The following is a 6,000-nucleotide window of genomic DNA, read 5'->3' as shown; positions in this document are numbered from 1 at the left end:
AGACATGTCAAACACAAGGCCCGGGGGCCAGATACGGCCCGTGAAGTGGTTTTATGTGGCCCGCAAAGCCATCCTGGAAACAGTGAGGGAACGGCCCCCACTGCCTTGGCCCTGGCCCAGAGACCTTCCTTCTGCCAGAGACCCTCAGATCTGTCCCACTCCTGCCCAGGCCCCTATAGGCACCCTTGATGCGAACGATGTAGAGCTGGCCACGCCCACCCAGTAGGCCATACGCACTCTAGCTACGCCCACCCAGGCCACACCCACCCAGCCCCTTGAGGGCAACTGCAATGCTGATGCGGCCCTCAATGAAATTGAGTTTGACACCCCTGGTCTAGACTTAACTGGGAAGCTGCAGGAAGAGCACACCTTCTCTGGAAGCTACCTAGGGTTAAAGATTCCTCTGAAAGAGGATAGGTTCCCTGAAATTTGTAATTTTTAAATTGTAGGCCAGTATTTTTGCCAAGTGTGAGGAAAAATAGCTTCCAGATTTTCCATTTTCCATTACCTAGTCAAAGCTCAGGTTATTTCTGAGGCTGGTGCCTAGAGGGTGCAAGATCTCCCTGGAGTAAATTCCCTACCCATAACAAATAATTATTTCTCCACTAACAGCACTTAGAGGTCACCCGACTCTGAGGCAATCCTGTCTCTGCCCCCATTTGCTGCAAATTCTGCTGTTTTTTTTCTTTTTTCTTTTTTGAACCACCAATAAGTAGATACTGTATAGATTCAATACTCCAAAATCACTGGAAACTTGCCAACAATGCCAACATTAATCTTGATATTAAAACTGTTTTCCATTTCGGTTCTCTTTTTTCTATAAGCTCTGTATCCATGCTACAGTCATGTGAAAAGGAAAATATATCCTCTTTAGAGTTCTTTTCACACATGGCTTCTCCATTTTGGCTTTCTTTTTGTAAAACAAATGATGGAAGAGTGTAATATGTCATGTGTGGTTATTTATTTGAGCTTGTATTTACCTACTTTTAAGAACTGTTGGGGATGAGATTGTTTTTATTAAGTCCTGATATGTAAAATCATAGAAGTCAAAGAGGGTGAAATTTCACTGCACCTTCTTACCTTTTATCTGTTTTTAGTTTCTGTTTTCTATTTTCTTTCTGTCAAAGTCTTGAATTTTTCCTTCAGTTTTAAAATATGTTTTAAACATTCTTTCATTTCCCCCTATTCCTCTTTCTGGGCTGCATCTGATCAGAGCTTCCTAAAAGAGAGAAGATTTCACCTTCAACTCCTCCAGTTCTGAGGGAAGACCAAAACAAAAAAAAAAGCCTCTCTCTCTCTCTCCCCAGTGGCTGTCTCTGTTCTTGGCCTGCCCCTGTCATCATGGCAACCCAGGAGCAGCCAATCAAACAGAAGGGAAGAAACAATGTTTGCCTGGCAGCTCAGCCACCAATCAGACTCGTGGAGAAGAAGTTGAATAATCAAAGGGAAAGCCTGGGGAAGATGGGATTGTCAAAATAAAGAATAAAATTAGAAGGTTTTAGCATGATGGAAAAGGGGCAAAAAGTCCCAGAAATGCAGAAGGAGAGATGGCTTCATTCCTTGAAGGGCCACGCCATTCTCTTCTCCCTGCCCCAGTAATGGCTGCTATGAAAAGAGTCTGTTCAACTGACAACTCTTGGGGAGCAGCGGCTGCTGGGGAGAATCTGGTCGGAGGGTCTGCAAGGGCCATAAGGGACCCTCAGGATGCATCTTCCTCAGAGTCCTAGAGAGTTGCCTCCAAGGAAATTTATTTTATTTTATTTTAATTCCATTTATATCCCGCCCTTCTCCGAAGACTCAGGGCGGCTTACAAGCTTAGCAGTAGCCTTCATTCTATGTATATGCCTGCTTATTAGGGCTTTCACACACACACCCAAGCAGCATGGTTTATAATCACCATTCACTTATGAGTGGTGATTATCAAATGTTCACATTAGCCATGACTGGCAGATTAAAAACATTTTGCAATGTTTATTCAAGAAGATCAATGTGGCTTTTCTCTTAAATGAGAAAAGACAATGTGAGAACTGTATGTCATAGTATTTTTACAACAACATAATAAAAAGAAGCCACATTTTTTCTTAAATGCAGAGAAAGCTTTTGATAATTTAGATTGGCTTTTTTTGCTTGAAGTTCTGGAAGATATGAATGTTACTGAGAATTTTATTCAACAAATATAGTGTCAGAAGGCTCACATTACAGTTAATGGTGATCTAACTAAATCAAGTCATGGGAATGGAGACAGGGTCTTTGCTTGTATTGTGGTAGCCAAGGAAAAAACCAAGTGGTGGCCAGTGATATATCCAATAAGTCGACCTGTGTTAAAATTGTGCTGTCTACTACTATTAGTTTGGCATCATCTGCTAATTTGATGAGTTCCCCTTCAATTCCCTCACCTAAGTCATTGATGAAGATATTGAAGAGTACTGGGCCTAAGATGGAACCTTGTGGTACCCCACTGCTAACCTCTCTACATGTGGATGTAGTGCCATTGAGGACTACTCATTGAGTACGGTTTGCCCGCCAGCTACAGATCCATCTGGCGGTTGTGTTGTCTATCTCAGCTTTTCCTAGCTTACCAAGGAGTAGGTTGTGGTCTACTTTATCAAATGCCTTACTGAAGTCTAAGTATACTACATCTACAGTATTTCACTGGTCTACTAGTTTAGTCACTTTGCCAAAGAATGAAATAAGATTGGTTTGGCATGATCTGTTTTTAACAAACCCATGCTGGCTACTATTTATGACTTTGTTTGCTTCTATTTGTTCACAGATCAATTTTTTGCCAGCAGTCCATCCTTACATGCACAACCTCATTGTTCCAACAGGAAAAAAAATTCAATTCTAAAACCTGCTACAAAAAATAACAGTCTTTCTCATTCTCATCTTTCAAGACTTGGAGGAAGGAGGCAGGAATTCTTCTGGGCTCCTATCCTCTCTTTCTGAATTGCCGACATCCATTGCCATCCATGGGATTTTTTCCTTCCCTGAAATCATTCCTCACAAACTCCTTCAAATTCCCTCCTTTAAACCACTTCCAATTTCTTCCCTCAAAAACTCTTTCTGAATTCTTCCCTGTTACTGTCACAAGCAGAGACACTTTAACTGCCTCTTCCAAATGCTGGTATCTCCATCCAAGCATTCATCCCAGAAAAAGTAAATTGGCACAACAAAATGGAGATCTGAGTAGCAGTGGGTGTAGTAGACTACCCTGCATGCCATATAACTTTCCCTTCTCTTTTGAGGTAAAATATTTCCTTTTGTGGGCTCAAAAAAACCCCATTCATGAAACCTAACACTGGCGGGCAAATTAGGCTGGTTAGACTGTCCTGGTTAAAAAATCTCCATCCTGAGAGGGGAGCCAAAGGAGCAGGCCTATTTCCTGGCTCCAACCTTTCATGCCAGAGATGGGGGGAAGACAACGCACCATCAATAGTCCTCTTCATTCCCCACTCTGTGCCCTTCCTTTTAAATACCCAAACAATAAGGAACTCACTATGCACAGTAGATATGGACACAGAAACTTGCTAACTAAAGAGAGTGAAGCAGCTGAAGGCACTGCTTGTTAAGAAAGTGGAGGACCTGAAAGCACTGCATGTCCTCCAATCTCCAAAGAATAACATGGCTAAATATGTATGCACCAAGTTTTCCATTTTATGACTTAGTTAGAGAATCCCTATAAAATAAACTCACACAAGCATATGGACTGACTTTTTGATCAAGGGGTTGTGCCTCTCAATCCAAGCCAAAGTTCTCTTGTCTCTTAAACCCTTATGTCTCGAAAAGTCATCTGAAAATTGATAGCAAATAGCCTGATTGCTGCTCATCTTTGCCTGAGACTCAAACTGAACCATATAAGCAAAGAAGGGTCATGCTCACCCCTTCAAAGCCAAATTCCCCTTGCCAGACACCTCCAGTCATTGCTCAGTTGAACTCACTTCATGGCCGAGGGTGGCCAAGAAATGCAATGATAAAGGGCCACAGACGTTTAAAAAACCTCCTTAGCCAAAATAAACTTTTAGACACAGACTGTTGCCTTAAATGTATTCCTAAATGTGCCCCTTTTTGGCAGCAGAAAGGAAATGGGATCAAGCTCATTACAACACATATGTATGCCCTTTTGTCATCCCTGGTCATGGTGAAAATTTATGAATTCCACTTCTGACACTAGTTTCTCTGGAATCAAAATACAGGACCAAAAGCAAATAATCAGACCTCACTGTGGTGTCTATTAGACAGTATATTTTATCATAAAAAATAAAATACAAAAAAAGAAAAATAAACAAAACAGATACATCCAGCACTAACATCAACAAAAAGGATAAAAATCTGATGCAAGTATCAAATAAATTTAATATTAAAGGTATAGTGTCAACCCCGGCTGGGTGCTGAAAAAAAGTAAAATATAGCTTCCAAAAGAATGGTCCATCCTCTGCACATCAACATCAGGATGGTCCTGATAGCCCTCTAACTCAATCCACCAGTTCCCCCTTCCATGCTAAGGTATAGCATAGCAGTGTTCCAATATTTGATGGGCTGCCACAAAGAAAAGGGGGAACAACTTATTTTCTCAAGCACCAGAAGGCAAGATAAGAAGCAATGGATGGACACTAATAAAGAGAACCTAGAAATAAGGAGAAATTTCCTGACAGTGAGAACAATTAATCAGTGGGACAACTTGCCTCCAGAAATTATAGGTGCTCCATCGCCTGATTGGACAACCGTTTGTCCAGAATGATATAGGGTTTCCTGCTTGAGCTGGGGTTAAACAAGAAAACCTCCAAGGTCCCTTTGAACTCTGTTATTCTGTTATACTTTTATTCTGTTATTCTGTATGTATATTAATGTACCTTCTCTCCAAACAAGAAACATAATCTTTTTGACAACTGACCCAGATAAACCAGGAACACAGAGATATCAACCATCCCTTTCTAGATCTTGGCCGTTTTCAGAGGGGAATCACGCACAACCTCAGAGATGTGAGGGCCAAAGAGCCCCACTACCATGAAGTGCATCCAGACAAACAGAGAAAGGGAAACCATTTCCCTTCAAAGCAGTTTTTGGTGGGTGTGGCAACGGGAAAAAAATAAAATCTATCGGTGCTATATCTTTGTCCATATTTACACCATGATACAATCCAAAAATATTCAGTATCCTCAACCTAGAGTGGCATCAAACTCCATAGCTCTAGGTGACCTGATTCAGTAGTCTTTGGAGAAAAAAAATCCATATTGAAGGATAGCAGAAGTCAGTAACATAGGTGTGGAAATGTTGCATCTTACTCCAGCATCATTTTCTGGACAGGTCCTGACAGGAAAGACCACAATCGCTACAGAACACTGCCCTCAGGACTGTATATGTAATTTTTCACTAATATGCTGTACATCAGGTTCCTTTCTGCAAATGGAGCCAAAGCAGGCGTTCAAGATCCCCGGAGGAAAAGTTGCTTCTCACTGTAATTATCACCATCCTGCTCTTTGACATGTCTCCTTCCACTTCTCAAAGAACTGCCTTTCATGTAAACATCAGACTGAAGCAACATAGAGGGGATTTTGCATCAGGAAAGGATAAATGCTTCAGGCCACTCTCTGTGTTGTATGATTTTTTGGATAAGTAGGGGCTGTGCTGTTCAATGTACCTTTCTTTCCTTTACAGATGAAGCTTGTTTGGTCTCTATTTCAGACAGGAAAATTACTGCTTTTCTGAGAAGGCTGTTAATTCTTCAACTCTTCTTGTTCTTGTTAAGAAACAGGAAGGGGATTGATTCAGCCCCATGAATTATGGACCTCCTGCTTCTGCTTCTGTTGCTACTGTTGTTCCAACCAATCTCTGGGAAGCTTAGAATGAAATGCCCACTGACTTTGGAACACCAGGATGGAAAAAAACCATGGAGCTATTATAGACCAGGAGACCATCTCATTAGTATAGTCATCACTGTAACAAAAACTTCTCATATAATATTCCCTTTCAATGTAGCTCCTTCTAGTCAGTCTCACTCGT

At 41.3% G+C, this 6,000-nt stretch overlaps 1 long non-coding RNA gene across 1 annotated transcript in view; it reads left to right on the top strand.

Annotated features, from left to right (window-relative positions):
• Positions 1-264: 264 nt before the first annotated feature.
• The window catches only part of LOC310635946, an 871,275-nt gene continuing 865,539 nt past the window's right edge, over positions 265-6,000 (top strand). Inside the window, exon 1 of the long non-coding RNA XR_014491571.1 lies at positions 265-318. This is a non-coding gene — a long non-coding RNA (uncharacterized lncRNA). The remainder of the gene's footprint in view (positions 319-6,000) is intronic.

The sequence above is a fragment of the Vipera ursinii genome, assembly GCF_947247035.1.
Source record: "Vipera ursinii genome assembly, chromosome: 2".
NCBI classification, from domain to species: domain Eukaryota; kingdom Metazoa; phylum Chordata; class Lepidosauria; order Squamata; family Viperidae; genus Vipera; species Vipera ursinii.
This window is presented reverse-complemented; position numbering and strand designations above follow the sequence as displayed.